This window comes from Lampris incognitus, chromosome 17, assembly GCF_029633865.1.
Source record: "Lampris incognitus isolate fLamInc1 chromosome 17, fLamInc1.hap2, whole genome shotgun sequence".
Taxonomy (NCBI): domain Eukaryota; kingdom Metazoa; phylum Chordata; class Actinopteri; order Lampriformes; family Lampridae; genus Lampris; species Lampris incognitus.
Window position 1 is genome coordinate 19,625,789 of NC_079227.1, and position 18,127 is coordinate 19,643,915.

The following is an 18,127-nucleotide window of genomic DNA, read 5'->3' on the forward strand; positions in this document are numbered from 1 at the left end:
TTACACCAATTAAAAGTTGGTTTTAATATGGTTATTGGACATTCAAGGGAATTTAAAGGGTCGTCTTCAAAGTGTAGTTTTTGTATTAAGTCAAGCCGAGTCAATTTTATTTGTATAGCTCAATATCACAAATTACAAATTTGCCTGCCTTCCCATATAAATGTCAAATTCATACAAAACCACGTGTGTTTAGAAAGTGCATGACAGGTGGTTCAGTCCCCGACAATTAAATTTTTTAAAAAAGTTTTGTTGATTTTTCAGATTTTTATGTTACACAAAAAATGGCTATCTGTATTTAGGGCCTACTCGTAACCCCCCCCCCCCCCAAGTATGTTAGTGTACTCCAGGAACGTCGATCTACAATTATATTTTTGAAAAATGTTTTGTTGATTTAAAAAAAAATATTTAAAAAAAAGTAAACTCTTCTTCAATGAGAGTTTAAATACTTGGGGTCACCTGTGCAAAGTAACGGGGAGTGCAGGAGAGAGGTGAAGAAGAGCGTGCAGGCAGGGTGGAGAAAAGTGTCAGGGGTGATTTGCGACAGAAGGGTACCAGCAAGAGTTAAAGGGAAGGGTTACAAGATGGTTGGTTCTGCCGGGCTCTAGGTTGGGTGGGTTTGACCTGGTGTAACAGTTTAAAAATATGCTCGTAATTAATTTCTTAAATTCAGAAATACTGTTGCGGGACAGCTCCCTGACGGATAGTGACAGACAGACAGTCTGACTAAAGTAACGCGAGACCCTGTTAGCCAATGAGAAGAGACTTAGGAATGCGTGCGTGCTGCCTATTGTTATCCATTGCACAGCACAGCGTGGGTTAGTTGTTATAGTGGTTTACAGACTGTCACACAGTGTTAGCTTAGCATAACGTGTTAGCGATCAGACGTAACATTCCTGACTCCTACACCTCGACTGAGCTGACGCTAGACAGTGACTAACCAGCGACGACCATAATAGAACCAGTAAGAGTGATTACCAGCCCCCAGAGAGAGATCAGAGTGTGCAGCCAGTGACAGTGCGAGTGTCTGCAGAGTGAGACCATCCCAGCCAGGCTAGCCAGCGTCCGTCATCGTCTGCAGACTGCAGGAGCAGTGCAAGGTGGGTTGCTAAACCCGTAGCCTAGCCCGGCTAATTAACGCCAGAGACTGTGTTGTCGCACCATAATTCCCAGCCTCCAACTACTTAATATAAGAACATCTAAACCCAGTCCCGCGACAAGTGGTGTCAGAAGTGGGATATTGGATTGCATTCTGTCTCCATACAGAATAGCGGTGCTATTGCTATTTACGTTAGCGTCCTTGCTAACTAGCAACCGGCTAATTACGTGCAGTAGCACTTTATCAAGGCCATCGTTGCATGTGATCTAGATGATGTTGGAACCTACTGAGGAGATCGAGCACGTGGAGCACGGTGCTGTAGGGGGGGGAGAGGATAGCGCTGTGGAAAGCGAAATGGAAAAGCAGATGTGTCGTCTAGCCCAAATGTTTGAGCGGTCCCTCCTTAACCAAGAAAAGCAGGAACAATCAATGGAGGAGGTGAAGTGCATGCTTAAAGGGGTACTTGTCGGGCGAGTTGTGCCACATCCCCAACCTCCCGCTGTGCAGCAATTGAGCACGGGACTCCACCCGCTCCCTAGTTCCCCGCAGCCATTCAATGGCTATCAGGAGGGCTTTGATAGTGGCCATGGAGCCAGTCATAGCATTACAACATTGGAGGTGCAGGACATGGAGTTAACTACTCCACTGGTCCCCCGTCCAGACGGACCGGATGTGAGACCCCGTGAATATGCTTTGCCCCCGGGAATGGAGAATGTCGGCCCAGTAGCGGATGGCCGCAACAGAAGTCACCATCCCAAACCCCTTGTCACCAGTACTCCAGCGGAGCGGGGTGGTAGGAGCGCCAGAGCCCGGAACGCATTTCCGGAAGGGAGTCACCATTTCCTGAGCACGCCCAGCCGGGGTGACGCGGCGCCGCCTACTGGTGGTACCGGAGGGCCGCCATCCGTCATAACAAATAGTCCAGTGGTAGGGAACGGTCGGGACCGGAGTAGTAGCTACAGGAGAGAAGTAGGACACGAAAGTGAAGTGAAGCTGCTAGCTACCTACGATGGGAAGGGCGACTGGGACTCCTTTATTGGCCCGTTTGAGAGGATGGCCCGGAAGCGGAATTGGAGCAAGGAAGTCTGCCTGGACATGCTCTACCTGCGACTGCGAGAAGGCGCTATGTCATTCGTTATGGCGCAACCGACTCCTATCCGCGAGGACTACGACAAGCTGGTGGAGCAGCTACGGCGCCGTTTCGGACGAGAAATACCCGAAAGTACTGCCCGCCGTAAACTGAGCGAGGTTCGGCAGGGGAAGGAGACTAGCCTGTCTGAATTTGGAGAGGAAGTACGGAAGCTGGTTACGCTAGCCTATCCAGGGGTCGACGTCGGACTGCAGGAGGAGTTCGCGGCCGAGGCGTTCCTGCGAGGCCTGCGCAACCAAAACATCGCCTACGAAGTCCTGGGCTCCGAACCTAAGACCCTGGCAGACGCCCTCAAGAAGGTAGAAGCCCGAGAATACGACTATCGAGCAACGCTTGGAAGGGAGAGCGAAGCTAAGGGGCGGATTCGCCGAGTGTCATGGGATGATGAGCGTAAAGGGGGAGCGCCAAACCCGACATCGACGGCCACCGGCGCGACGCAGTCCGACCTAAATGCTGACATCAAGGAGTTGAAAGCCGAGGTAGCGGCGCTGCTGCAGGAAATGCGGCGTTCCTGGAAACCGTCCCCCCCGCAGCTGACATCCGACACAGCCGAACAGAAGAAGGAGGAACGGGGCAGAACTCTAGAGCGGCCGGCGAGCAGCACTAATGGGCAGCGGCGTTACCAATCACCGAGTCCGGGCGCCACCCCTAGAGGCTCCTGTTACCAGTGTGGAGGCCAGGGCCACCTCAAACGAGACTGCACCTCCCGCTCACCGAGCCCTCACGTCAAGGAAAAGGCCGATAGCCAGCCAGCACCCCGCATAAACCGAGCAGCAGGAGATGGTCCTAGTCTGGTAGTGCCCATCACGGTCAACAAACTGGAACTCAAGTGCGTTGTGGACACCGGCGCGGAGGCGACCGTCATGACTGAAGACACCTTCCGTCAGCTGGAGCTAGCTGGTCAGCCAAGTGTGGGGACTGCCGTCCTGAGGAACGCGGAGGAGGGGAAAGAAATGACCGAGACTCCGAAGTATAGAGTCACCATCCGCTTGGGCCGTAAGACCAAGGACTGGGACGTCTACGTCGCACCCATCCGCGACCCCTTTCTCCTGGGTCTGGACTTTATGCTAGCCGCCAGAGTCACAGTTTCGGTCGGAGGACAAGTACACGTTGATGGAGAACCGATCGGCACTGTCGTCATAGGCAGGTCGCTAGGAGAGTACACGGTTTCCAGAGTACTGCTGGAGTGCCCCTCGACTTTACCAGCGGAGAGCGAACGCGACGTCTGGGGTCTAGTGGAAGGCCCAAAGCCAGGAATTTCTGCCGTCCTGGAGCCCACTGGTCTTGCAGAAGGAGTCTCTTCAGGCAGTGTAGTAGTCGACGTTGCCAAGAGAGTCCCTGTGCGACTACGCAACTTGTCGCCCCGCGAAGTGACCCTAAGGAGAGGTGTTTGCTTGGGCGTGTTGGTTGAGGCAGAGGAAACCCCGCCCCATGAAAGCCCCACGAAAGCCCCATGAAAGCCCCACGAGCGCCCAGGTGTCTCCCTCCTTGTCTCCGCCCTTGGTTGCCAGCAGTTCTCCAGGGGAGCCGACCACTACTCGACGCCGAGAGGCCGCAGCCCGTGTTCCAGGCGGGCAGTCTTCCGCCCCTGACCCAGAGGGAGCCGAAGCAGACGTTGCTGAGCCCCTGCCCCTCCCCACCACTAGACGGGGCAGACCAGTCCGGCCGCCTGCCTGGCTCCGGGACTCTGTTCGAGACTGATCTTGACGGACGTGACTAGTTGACTTAGGGGGTTACTAGGCTAGTCACAGGAGTCCTACTTTAATAGTGACCACCCAACCAGTTTATTTTGACGCCCTTAGTTCCGGGCCTAGTTGTGTGCCGGGTGTTTTGTCCCGGGTGTAATTCCGACTCTAGTTCCCAGAGTTATTTTATCTTTATGTTGAAGGGACTCAACAATCTAAAGGGGGGGTAGTGTTGCGGGACAGCTCCCTGACGGATAGTGACAGACAGACAGTCTGACTAAAGTAATGCGAGACCCTGTTAGCCAATGAGAAGAGACTTAGGAATGCGTGCGTGCTGCCTATTGTTATCCATTGCACAGCACAGCGTGGGTTAGTTGTTATAGTGGTTTACAGACTGTCACACAGTGTTAGCTTAGCATAACGTGTTAGCGATCAGACGTAACATTCCTGACTCCTACACCTCGACTGAGCTGACGCTAGACAGTGACTAACCAGCGACGACCATAATAGAACCAGTAAGAGTGATTACCAGCCCCCAGAGAGAGATCAGAGTGTGCAGCCAGTGACAGTGCGAGTGTCTGCAGAGTGAGACCATCCCAGCCAGGCTAGCCAGCGTCCGTCATCGTCTGCAGACTGCAGGAGCAGTGCAAGGTGGGTTGCTAAACCCGTAGCCTAGCCCGGCTAATTAACGCCAGAGACTGTGTTGTCGCACCATAATTCCCAGCCTCCAACTACTTAATATAAGAACATCTAAACCCAGTCCCGCGACAATACTAATGTAAACTACTAATAAGACACGTTAGTCCCTAGCTACCGGGTCTGACCCTTTAGCTGAGCGGTTAGTGATGTCGCCTTGTGGCGCAGTACACCCCGTGTCGAATCCCGCACCGGGCAAGAAAATAACCGGTTACATTGGTGGCAGCGGTGGGATCCGGAAGTGTGCAGATCCTCAGAAGTCTCTTCGGAGCGCGGGAAGAACAAAGCGCGAGGGCGCGCTTCCGGGGAGGGTGACGACTGTAAACTACTAATAAGACACGTTAGTCCCTAGCTAACGAGTTTGACCCTTTAGACGAGCGTTTAGTGATGTCGCCTTGTGGTGCAGAACACGTCACATCGAATCCCGCACCGGGCAAGAAAATAACCGGTTACACTAATTGGAAATAATAATTTAATCATTATGTTAAGTATGTGTAACTTTTACCTTAAGAGTTATGTTAATTTATGGTTATTAATATTTCCTGCGACACGTCACTCCTCCTGTACCTCCTGAGTTTCCGTAGCGCCCGTCCTCACAGCGCCATTTTGTATTGATGAGGTGAGTCGTGTGAAAAATGCTGTCGTGCTATTTCATTGTTTTCTTTGAAAAATGAACCGCTAATGTAACTTTTAATGCATATTGTCTTGCTGCTAATGCGATAACATTAACCAGCGGTTTTATGCAGTTTTGACGGCTAAATAATATCGTAGCGAATTCGGGGGGCAGCGCGGCCGGACCGTCACAGCCGGGACGCGATCTCAGATTTCCCGCATTGCGGGCGACAATATTTACCAGTCGACCAAAGGAACCGACCCGTTAGCCAAGCGCTACCGAGCCTATTCATCCGTGACCGTTTCATTATTTTTGTCGAAGTTGTATAAGTGTAGATACTGTAACCAAGCTATTTTCTCGCCCGGTGCGGGATTCGACACGGAGTGTACTGCAACACAAGGCGACATCACTAACCGCTCGACTAAAGGGTCAGACCCTCTCTATCGGCCAGTGGGTCTTATTGGTAGTTTACAATACTACATATTACTGCCTTATAGGGCTTGTACTGTCTCATAAAGAAGTTACTTGACTAACTGGATTATTTTGCTCCTTATTTGTTGAGCGCTTTCCTTACCGTTGAGTGTTTTAACAAAGTTATATCAATATTCCGCTCCTCATTTGTTGAGCACGCTTAACAACGCCATTGATGGTTTCCGGAAAAAACGGAAGAAAAGGATGCTGTTACCGTATGTCCTCTTTGTGCGTCCTGGCCCAACGAAGCGCACTCTCCTTGTCCTGAAAGCGGTGGAATCTTACGATGATGGCCCGGGAACATTCGTCTTGGTTAGGTTTTGGAACTGGTGTTCTATGTACTCTGCCTAATTCCGATGGTTTCGGGAAAATCTCACCTCCCAATTTTTCGTGGATGAGCTGTGAGACGAATTCTGATGGCGGACTTCCTTCAGTCCCCTCTGGTAAACCAACGACTCTTAGATTCTGTCGTCTGGATCGGTTTTCGAGGTCTTCTTCTTTGGCTGCTAATGCTCCATTAGCTTTTTAAGCTAATCCAGTCTCGATTTTAGATCGGCTAGCTCATCACTGCGGTTGGTGAGTGTACTTTCCATGTGTTCGAAATCCATCCATCCATTATCCAAACCGCTTATCCTGCTCTCAGGATCGCGGGGATGCTGGAGCCTATCCCAGCAGTCATTGGGCAGCAGGTGGGGAGACACCCTGGACAGGCCGCCAGGCCATGATGGGGGTTATAGTTGCCTTTTTCCCTTCTTCCTTTTCTTACATACTTGGACTGGTTTTCATTGAGGCGTGGTTAAGCAGTGTTTATAAGAGGACGTCACTGTGAGGCGTCCATCACCTGGAGTTAGGTCATGGCGGCAGTTTGCATACATACGCCTCAGGATACGCCATTTTGAACACGCTGTCCTACAAGTTCACACCTTTCCAGCTCAACACCGTCAACTTAAACTGAATTAACCTACCAAGACCGAGACGGCCGCTTACGGGAGCTGAGATCCATATGGCCGAGGCCTTGTTGGAGGGACCTGCTACCTACTAGCCTGCTACCTTGGTAAGCTACCTCCCGGCTATTCCTGTAGTAGGTATGTAGGTCTTTATTTCAGACATAGAAAGCAAAATGTAATAATCTTAAACACGGCAAACAAACAAAAGTTACATGTTCGAAAAGGAGCAGGAGGAAGTTTCTACTTATAATATCTTGCCGCCTCTCTGATGCCCAATCTATACAATCTCATTAATAAACCTTTTTTTTTAGACATCAGAGTATGCCTTACTCAATGACTTACCTTGTCAATGAGTAAAAAAGATAGTAATGATGGAAATTAAAAATGGAATAAAAGTAAGAAAAATATGAAATTCATTTGTGTGCGTGCATGTGTTTTTAAGCAAAGGAATTAAAGCAATAAAAATACTGAAAACAAGCGGAAAAAACCCCCAGATAATAAAAGCAATAATAATGGTGTCCCATTAAACAAAGAACGGTGACAGCAATAAAATACTGGGGGAAAAAAATCCCCAACAATAAAAAATAATAATGAGGAAAAATAATATTAGCATCCACCAAGGTATAATTTTCATCAGAGTAGCAAGTCCTCCTCCTTATCCATATACCTCTTTAAAACCTTTTTTTTGGTACCTTTTTTGAAATGATTTAAAGTTGTGCTTTCCTTGAGTTCTTGATCTAAACCATTCATTCCACAGGCTAACGCCACAGTATGAAATACACATGCTTTTGCAAGTGGTGCAAATACTTTGTTTTTTAAATTTCAATATTCCTCTTAAATTATACCCACTCTCTCTATCTGAGAACAGTTGTATGTTGCCAGGAAGTCGATTATGTCTTGCTTTGTACAACATTTGTGCAGTCTTGTATTCTGCAAGGTCCATGAACTTCATGGCCCTTGAATTTAAAAACAGTTTGTTGGTGTGTTCCCGATATCCTACATTGTTCACTATCCTTATTGCGCTTTTTTTGTAGTACACATAGCGGTTGTAGGTTGCTTTTGTAAGTATTCCCCCATACCTTCAATCCATAATTCAAATATGGCAGTACAAGTGAACAATATAGTAAGTACAAAGTTTTATGAGCCAGAATGTGCCTTGTTTTTCCCAGCACTCCAATGCTCCTTGCCATTTTTGTTCTCACAAATCTTATATGAGGTTTCCAGCAGATCTTGTGGTCAAGAACCACACCCAGAAATTTATTCTCATATACTCTTTCAGTGTTTATATTGTCGATCATTATTTCTAATTTGTCTATTTTGCCATTTCCAAATAACAGTCCTGGAAATCAGTTATTTCTGTTTCTTCCCTCGTTTTTCATCTTTTCTACACACACCAGGTTAGGACTAGTATTGCATGCTTAACCCTTAACCCCTAGACCTGACTAGTATGTACCATAATTTGGGGCGCTCGTCCATGGTTTATTTGAAGATTAATGTTCGACAAAACCGGTTAGTAATTAGACGTCAGTTAGCGAGTTACATCCAAGCATTCTATTTGTGAGAAGAGGCACAGTTGAGTTGGATTCAGCTCGGGAAAAGCTGTATGTTGCTAGGTTTAGAAGTAGGTCACGGACATGCAGCTACATGCAAAATAGCTGCATGGTGCTAACTTCCCACTTAAAACAGATTGTTTTGTATGTATGTAAAACTAAGCTACCTAGAAGGGACGTCAGTGAATGCATTTATCATGTGTGTTGAGGTTAAAAATGGGGATGTAGGTCTACAGGTTGATAACAGGTTGGTTTGGCTGATTAGCTGATAGCTACTTGGCTAATGGTGGCAGGTGTTTTGCTGGTTTGTGCTGCAGTGTATTTGCTTGTGGTCTGTGAGTAACATCGTGAGCGCTCTGTGTGCGGCCTGTTCATATCAATTTCTGGGAATATAGTGACCTATGAGCTACTTCTTGTTGCATGTTATATGTTATGTTGGTAAGGCTATTTTGTAATAATTAACTTAGAGTTAATTTTGTTAGTGTTGTCTCTTTTGGTTAGCCTATTTTTTGAGAATTTGATAACAATAACCATGGCAACGTTCAACGTAGAGGAATTTTGTGGGAATGATTGTGGAGATCCTGATTTCAGTGTTACACCTAAAAGATCCCGTATATGAAAGAGCAGAGCGTGAGAGAGAGAGGGGGGGAGCGGCTATTTCAGCTTAGTATTTCAGCTTTAGCAAAGCTGACATTGGAGCAAGAGAAGCTTAAAGTGAACAACAGTGACTTACAGCGTAAGCACAAAGCTTGTTTTGATGTTTCCAACTCATGCCAAAGTGTAATCGGGATGATGCGGGCTCGTTCTTTGACGCTTTTGAGAAGATTGCGAAAGAGTTAAAATGGCCTGAGAATAGGTAGACATTGCTTATCCAGAGTGTGCTTGAGGGCAGAGCCCAGGAAGCTTATGCGGTGTTAGATGCTTCTGACAGCAGAGGCTGTGATACTGTGAGAAAGGTGGTTCTGACAGCCTATGATGGCGTGCCAGAAGCCTACTGACAGAAGTTCAGGTCTCTGCAGTGAAAGTCAAGTGAAACTTTCCTTGATTTGGCTAGGCAACAGGAGGTTGTGTTTGACAGGTGGTTAGCAAGCACTAACACACCTTTCAAGAGTTGTGGCAACTTAGGCTGGTGGAACAGTTCAAAACCAGTTTACCCCAGCATATGGAGATGCATCTAAATGAGACTGGCATTACTGAGTTAAGAAAAGCTGCTATTGCAGCAGATTCTTATGAGTTAACTCACGCAGAAGTGTCATGGAAAGGAAAGTTTGGCAGACAGGATAGGAGGCAGGCTGCAACTGACAGGCCTGGTGAGGTTGTCATGACAAAATCTACTCCCACCTCTGTCCAGTCTCCAGGGCCAGGGAAAAGATATGAGAAGCCTTATATTTTCCAAATGAATGTCATCTGCCATTATTACAGAAAACCTGGCCATATAAAGTCCAGTTGTACCGGTCTCAAGAGGAAAAATGGAGATGGGAAAATTGTTGGATTGATTAGCGCCCAGACTCAGATCGGTTTCTGTGAAGTGGACAGTTTGAACCCGCCTTCCTGCCCAATAGGGCCGGGGTTTGAAGGTTTTGTGTCAAAAGGGGCAGTTTCTGGTGTACCCAATGGCGAAATGTTCCCTATATCAATTTTGAGGGACATGGGTGCCACACAGTCGTTAATGATTCAGGGTGTCATAGACCTACCGCCCACCATGTATTTAAAAGCTTCTATCCCAGTGAAGGGGGTAGGAGGTGGTTTGGTTAGTGCCGCTCTGCAGCAAGTATTTCTGGCATCTTAACATTGTAAATGGACTGGTGGTGGTGGGTATTGTCCCTTCCTTGCCGACTGAAGGAGTTGCCTTTGTGTTGGGCAATGATTTGGCTGGTACTCAGGTTTGTGTGACACCTGTTGTGAGTGAGACACCTTGTGAGGTCCCGTAGACCAGCATTTCTCAAACCTCTCCTGGAGAACCACTTGCCCTGCATGTTTTAGATGTCTCCCTGCTCCAAACACAGCTGATTTAAATGATCAGTTTTGTTATTAGGCAGCTTCGGGAGCTCATAACAAGTTGATCATTTGAATCAGCTGTGTTGGAGCAAGGAGAGATCTAAAACATGCAGGACAATTGGTCCTCCAGGAGAGGTTTGAGAAACGCTGCCGTAGACCATGGTTTTGGAGAGAGAACATCCTGAGTTGTTTACGGCATGTGTGGTGACACGTGCTCAAGCTCTGGCTGCTGAAAAGGGAAATTCCAGCGATCAGGATGAACTGTCGGGTGGCTTGGTTGATACGTTTTTTGCTAGGCTAGCTGAGATGTCCCCCTGCCCCCAGTTTTCTCAGGAAGCACATATCAGAGCAAGGAAAAGAGCCTTCTGGAGCTCAATTAAGACAGACGGCTGATAATGCTGAGGACATGAAGGCTGTGGCTGAAGGTTCTTTCTCCAAGATGGAGTCTTGTTGAGGAAATGGCAGCCTCGTGATCATCCTGCGGATGAATCATGGACTGTTATGACTCAGATTGTGTTGCCTGAGAGTTTCAGGAAGGAAGTCCTGCATTTAGCTCATGAAGTATCCTTAGCAGGTCATTTAGGCATCCGTATAACTCAAGAGAAAATCAGTAGACATTTCTACTGGCCCTGAATGCATAAAGACGTGGTTTCGCACTGTCGTAGCTGTCATGCTTGTCAGGTTGTGGGCAATCCCCGCCAGACAATTCCAGTTGTTCCTCTCTGCCCGCTAACTGTCATGGAGGAACCCCTCTCAAGAGTACCTATTGATTGTGTTGGCCCTTGGCCAAAAACTTTAAAAAAATGAGTATCTCCTGACTATTATGGATGTCGCCACCAGATTTGTGGAGGTGGTGCCAAAGAAATCAATTAAGATCAAGGTCATAGTGGAGACTCTGCTCCATTTCTTTTCTCGAGTAGGTTAACCATTAGAAGACCAACATGATTGTGGGTCCAACTTCACTTCGGGTGTACTCCAGGAAGTGATGCACGAGCTGGGAGTTAAACAAATTGTCATCTGTCTATCATCCTCAGTCCCAAGGTGCAATCAAGAGGTACCATCAGACTTTAAATTAAGTCTAAATTAAAACAATAGCAATAAATAAATTATAATAAATAATGTTTTTTTTATTTAAATTATTTTAAAAAATACTTGAAATTAATTTATTTAAATTAATTTAAGCAAAATGTATTAAGAATTTATTAAAAATTTATCAAGACATTTATTTATGTAAATTATAAAAGATGATTTATTTAATATTTTAATAAATATTGAATAATAAAGAATAAAATACTAAATAATATTAAAATTAAAATAAATGTAATAATAAATAAAAAATAAAAATATTTTACCATTTTAAATTTATAAAAAAATTATTTACATTAATAAATAATGAAATAAAATAAAGAAATAAATTAGATAAACATTTTAATTAAATTTAAATTAAGTTTAAATTAAGACCTGTTATGTTGGGTTAATCAAATTACTGGGATGTAGCTATGCCATTTTTATTGTTTGCTGTCAGCAACTCGGTGAATGAGGCTAAAGGTTTTAGCCCTTTTGAGCTGGTTTATGGACATCAAGTGAGAGGACCACTGAAGATGGTGAAAGAACAGCTGTTGCAGTCAGCTTTGAAGAAAAGTGCTCCTGGTGGGGTTTTGCAGTATGTAGCATCCTTCAAGGGCCGGCTGCATGCAGCTTGTGACTTGGCCAGGAGTAACTTGAAAGCAGCTAAGGGAAAGCTGAAGGCTCACTATGACAAAATGGCAGTGAAGTGTACCTTCAAAGCAGGAGACCAGGTTCTGGTGTTGTTACCCATGGGTAGAGGTAAGCTGGGGTGAAATTCTATGGTCCATATAAGGTTATCAAGAAGGTGGGTGATTGCAATTATGTTGTTGAGACACCCGACCGCAGACAGAAATCACAACTACAGTGCATCCGGAAAGTATTCACACCCCTTCACTTTCCCCACATTTTGTTATGTTACAGCCTTATTCCAAAATGGATTAAATTCCTTTTTTTTCCTCATCAATCTACACACAATACCCTATAATGAAAAAGTGAAAAAGGTTTTGCAGAAATTTTTGCAAATTTATTAAAAATAAAAAACTGAAATATTGCATGTACATAAGTATTCACACCCTTTGCTATGACACTCAAAATTGAGCTCAGGTTCATTCTGTTTCCACTGATCATCCTTGAGATGTTTCTACATCTTGATTGGAGTCCACCTGTAGTAAATTCAATGGATTGGACATGATTTGGAAAGGCACACACCTGTCTATATAAGGTCCCACTGTTGATAGTGCATGTCAGAGCAGAAACCAAGCCATGAAGTCAAAGGAATTGTCTGTGGACTTCCGAGACAGGATTGTATCGAGGCACAGATCTGGGGAAGGGTACAAAACAATTTCTACAGCTTTGAAGGTCCCGAAGAGCACAGTGGTCTCTATCATTTGTAAATGGAGAAGTTTGGATCCACCAGGGCTCTTCCTAGAGCTGGCCGCCCAGCCAAACTGAGCAATCGGGGAAGAAGGGCCTTGGTTGGGGAGTTGACCAAGAACCCGATGGTCACTCTGACAGAGCTCCAGCATTCCTCTGTGGAGATGGGAGAACCTTCCAGAAGGACAACCATCTCTGCAGCACTCCACCAATCAGGCCTTTATGGTAGAGTGGCCAGACGGAAGCCTCTGCTCAGTAAAATGCACATGACAGCCCACTTGGAGTTTGCCAGAAAGCACCTAAAGGACTCTCAGACCATGAAAAACAAGATTCTCTGGTCTGATGAAACCAAGATTGAGCTCTTTGGCCTGAATGCCAAACGTCACGTCTGGAGGAAACCAGGCACCTCTCATCACCTTGCTAATACCATCCCTACAGTGAAGCATGGTGGTGGCAGCATCATGCTGTGGGGATGTTTTTCAGCGGCAGGAACTGGGGGACTAGTCAGGATCGAGGGAAAGATGAATGGAGCAAAATACAGAGATATCCTTGATCAAAACCTGCTCCAGAGCACTCAGGACCTCAGACTGGGGTGAAGGTTTACCTTTCAACACGACAACGACCCTAAGCACACAGCCAAGACAACGAAGGAGTGGCTTCGGGACAAGTCTATGAATGTCCTTGAGTGGCCCAGCCAGAGCCCAGACTTGAACCCCATTGAACATCTCTGGAAAGACCTGAAAATAGCTGTGCAGCGACACTCCTCATCTAACCTTAGAGAGCTCGAGGGGATCTGCAGAGAAGAATGGGAGAAATACCCCAAATATAGGTGTGCCAAGCTTGTAGCTTCATACCCAAGAAGAGTTGAGGCTGTAATCGCTGCCAAGGGTGCCTCAACCAAGTACTGAGTAAAGGATGTGAATACTCATGTACATGCAATATTTCAGTTTTTTATTTTTAATAAATTTGCAAAAATTTCTACAAAACCTTTTTCGCTTTGTCATTATGGGGTCGTATGTAGATTGATGAGGAAAAAAATGAATTTAATCCATTTTGGAATAAGGCTGTAACATAACAAAATGTGGGGAAAGTGAAGGGGTGTGAATACTTTCCGGATGCACTGTATGTCACATCAATCTCTTGAAACCTTATTATACTCGTGACACTCCATCTGCTGTGTGTATCACATCTCAGGTTACTGTGGAAGAGGAGGAGAGTGAGGGTGATGGGGTTGGGTCAGTTGAACCAGTTACAGCTAGGTTTAAGAATTACAGTGCCCTGGCTAATCTCAGAGAGTCACTGAGTCATTACAAAGAAAGGATGTATTACATCTAGTGGATCAGTATAGTCCTCTGTTTAGAGATGCCCCTGGCTTAACAAATTTAATAACCCATGATGCAGACACGGATGAGGCAACCCCCATTAAACAACATCCATACCGGATTAACCCATAAAAATGGGCTCAGGTGAAGCCAGAGTTGCTCTACATGGAAGAAATTGGTGTGATCGAACAAGGCTCAAGTGAATGGAGTTCTCCCTTAGTCCCTGTTCCCAAGCCCGATTTAACTGTGCATCCTTGCATTGATTACCGAAAGGTAAATAATGTAACTAAAACAGATGCATATCCTATACCCAGGCTGGAAGACTGTATTGATAAGATTGGCAATGCACAGTATGTGTCGAAATTTGACTTGGTTGGAACAAAAACCTGCGCCCACACCGGCCCTTTCTGGATCATGTTGCCCATCCCTGTAGGGAGGTCTCCAAAGATGTAGAGAGGTATGTTTTGAGTTCCGCAGCCAGGCTCTCACAGTTTTACTCAAGCTCTTTCACTAGGTTAGCAATAGTTAGCGGATCTGCCAAATTAGCCTCGGGAGCTGCTTGAGTTGCGGCCTAGTCTCCTTTCGCTTGTCACGGTTGTCTTGACATTGATGGCCGACTTATTTGGAAACCAAGTACAGTTATTGTCTAGGTAAATATACGAATGGTGCAAATAGAATTATGGAAAACGGAGGAGCTATCCCTCAGCGCGGCCGTCTCCTACATTGCCCAACCGGAAGTCCCCTACATTAACATTTCTTGTGAACTAGCTTTGTACTTGAAAATTCTTCTCATTCGTCTCCCTCTTCTTCTTCTTCCCATCATTCGGACATTCATTTTGGAGTTTTTCATCTAAGGGCTTTGACCCCTGCCCATATCCGGTTGCGGCTATGTTTAGATCTTGTCTTGAGAAAACAGATTCTGTATTATTGAAACTCCATTACTATATTATATGTCGCCTCTTCATTATTTTTTTTTGCCTTTTTTCTATGATTGCAGTCACTGTCATTTTTTTCTTAAAATTATTTAAAAGGAAAATTTAATTATTGTTTTACGTTAAATTTGTCACAGTGCAGAGCAGTTTTGAACAAAAAAACTCCAATTACCCATCAGGCAACTTAGATTTCTTATAACAGTCAATTTTTAAAGCTAGGGCTTGTGTTTGCCATATGGTAATTACAGATATAATTGTCAAGCGTTAATAGATTTTTGTTCTTGCAGTGGAAACTCAGGGTCCCTCATTATTTGAAATGTCCCATGGTCCTGTCATAGAATATTTCTCCAAATGGTGTCAGTAAGCCTTTTTGAAATAAAATGTGACTAAGACCAAGGACATGTATTGACTTTAGACATAATCTCTCCAACCTGATCAACACTAAGATTAATGGTTAGGACGTTGAAATTGTTGAGTCATACAAGTACTTGGGCACTAATTGATAACAATCTGAACTTTGATTATAATACCAATTTGCTATGCAAAAAAAAAAAGCCAGTGGCACCTTTTTTGTCTGAGGAAGCTGGCTAAGTTCAGTATCGACAGGTCCCTGACGACGTTCTGCAGATCTTTTATTGGGTCGGTTATTACTTTTTCTTTTATCGATTGTATGCCTCTCTCAATCTTAAACAGAAAAATGCATTAACAAAGGTGATCAAGGTCTGCAGTGGTATCACAGGTACCCAACAGAAAAGTCTGTCTGATTTATATAACAAGCAGATGTTAAGGAAAGCAGAATCCATCCTGTCTGACAGCACCCATCCCCTGCACTTAAAGTTTCAGACCTTGCTTTCTGGTTCCCGCTTCAAATACCCAGTAGTCAAAACCAATAGATACAAGCACTCCTTCATTCCCTCAGCCATTTCACCGCTAAACTCCAATAGTAAGAGGTAATACCAGCTCGGCCTTGATAAACACTGTTAACACTGTTTACTGTTGCATTGCTTTTCATTGGCTTTGTTCTCCTTACTACATTTTGTATTTATTTTCACTTATGTGTTCTGTGGAGTGTTTGTATGTTTAAATGTTGCCATTGCTACACAACAGTTGCCCCTCTGGGGACAAATGACACCTACTTGACCTGACTACTTAAACTATTTGTATTTGAGGTTTGATTAGGTGGTGTATAGGTGTACAGCCATTGTAAATGAATGACTTTTTTTCCAAGATGTGATCTTATGCAAAAAAAAAAAGAAAGAAAGAAAGAAAGAAAACAAACAGATGCTACAAAGAAAACAAAGTGACATTTGTATGGCCCAAGTGACAGAATGACAAGCGCCTGCCTTATTTATAATGTAACACACGAGGGCGATGCTGACCCACCAAAAGCAGATGGGAGCAAAGTGGTTTTTGGGATGGATTGATTTTCTGAGTTAAGAATTGTAAATCAGACTGATTACAATCCTGGATTGGACCTTTTTTAAGCGTTTTTTTTTTAAGATTTACTTTTGCACAATATTTGCAGTTGTTCAAAGTTGAATTAAATTAGATAGCTCAAAGCACTATAGAATAAATCATTGGTTATTAGGAACATCTGGCTATGCAGAAAAAGGTAATAATTGCACAATTTGTCCACATTATTTTGCAATAGTTAATTTCAAGAAATGGGTTAAGTAATAGCTTGACTATTGAGTTATCATATTAATGAAACATCGCCACACACCGAAATTAATTCCAACTTTTAATGTCAAATTCAAAAAGGGGTACAGTACAGAGTGCAGCCAAAACAGGAGCTGCGAATGCATTGGTTTGTCTGCTTATTGGATGCTGGCATAAAGTTTGTCAATCTGTGGCTGGAAAAGAACCTTTAGTTCTGCGCTCTTGGCTTTAAGTGTGGGAGTCAACAGACCATTCTCAAGGGTGAACTGCTCTGGTTGGAGGTTCACATCTTTCACCTGCATGAGGGAGAAATACAGTGTAGTTGCTGGTATTTGTGCCGAGTTTGTTGAAATACCATGTTACTAAACCAGCTGATTTCATTAGCTAGTTTTCCCTACCTAGTTGAGGAGTGGTGTTGACTAGAATCTGCTGGTGTAGCGCATGAGTGGAGCAAATACATGGTTTGGGCTTTTACTTTCTGGAGCTGGTTTTTACACCTCTGCCTGCGTGTGACAGCTTTTTATGTGGAGTGGCACGTAAACTATGGCCATTAGATTGGCCAGGAGGGGCTGCTCGCAGTGCATTTATGAAATGCACTGCCACTCAAAAAATCTTACCCATCGTCATCATTATATGGTAAATAAGAAGCAAGAAACAAGAATTGTTCTATTTCTGTTGATCGCTTAGTCAGATAATTGAAACAGCATTCATTGACTGCTATTCACTGGATGATCCAGCAAAAAAGGAAACCTTCTGATTGGGTGGGCTTGAGTGCCAAGTGGGTGGGCCCCCACCCACAGCTATGCGCCATGTTGTGACTGTTCCCCTTCCTCCATATAACCTCTTTGCTTGTAACATTTTTGACCGAATTAACTAGCTTCAGGGATGGGCAGCATGATCCAGAAAGGGCCAGTGTGGGTGCAGGTCTTTGTTCCAACCAAGAAGTTACACACCTGAGTCTACAAATCATGGTCCTTAGCAAAGACTATTGGTTGACTTAATAGATTCAGGTGTGTAACTGCTTGGTTGGAACAAAGACCTGCACCCATACCGGTCCTTTCTGGATCATGTTGTCCATCCCTGATATGTAGTCGAGATCCAAAATAAGTAGTCGAATGTGACGGGGAGACAAATCGTAACATTAGCTAAAAACCCAGCTTAAAGCAGCATGCTCTCTGACAGTCAAACATGTCTCGACATGTCTCTCCTTTGCTGAAAAAGTCGGCTATTTCCTGTAACGTTACAGCAGGGCGGTGAGAGGGGAGGCCACCGCCGGATCTACCATAAGGGCAATCTGGGCACATCCCCAGGGGGCCCCTGAGCACAAAAGGGCCCTCCGCGATGGGGGCGCGGATGTATACTTTTTTTTTAATGTCGGGCTTCACAAAAATATGACAAAAAGCTTAACCCATTCTCTTGATCTTGATCAATATCCAATCAGAATGAAGTTGTTTCCAAGAAATTTAAGTGACGTGATTGATTGTTTTATAGGTGAGATGGCTGGGCAGGTGGTGACTGGTGAGCACGCGGCAATGCACTGTATAGATTGGCTAATGGTCAAGGTGG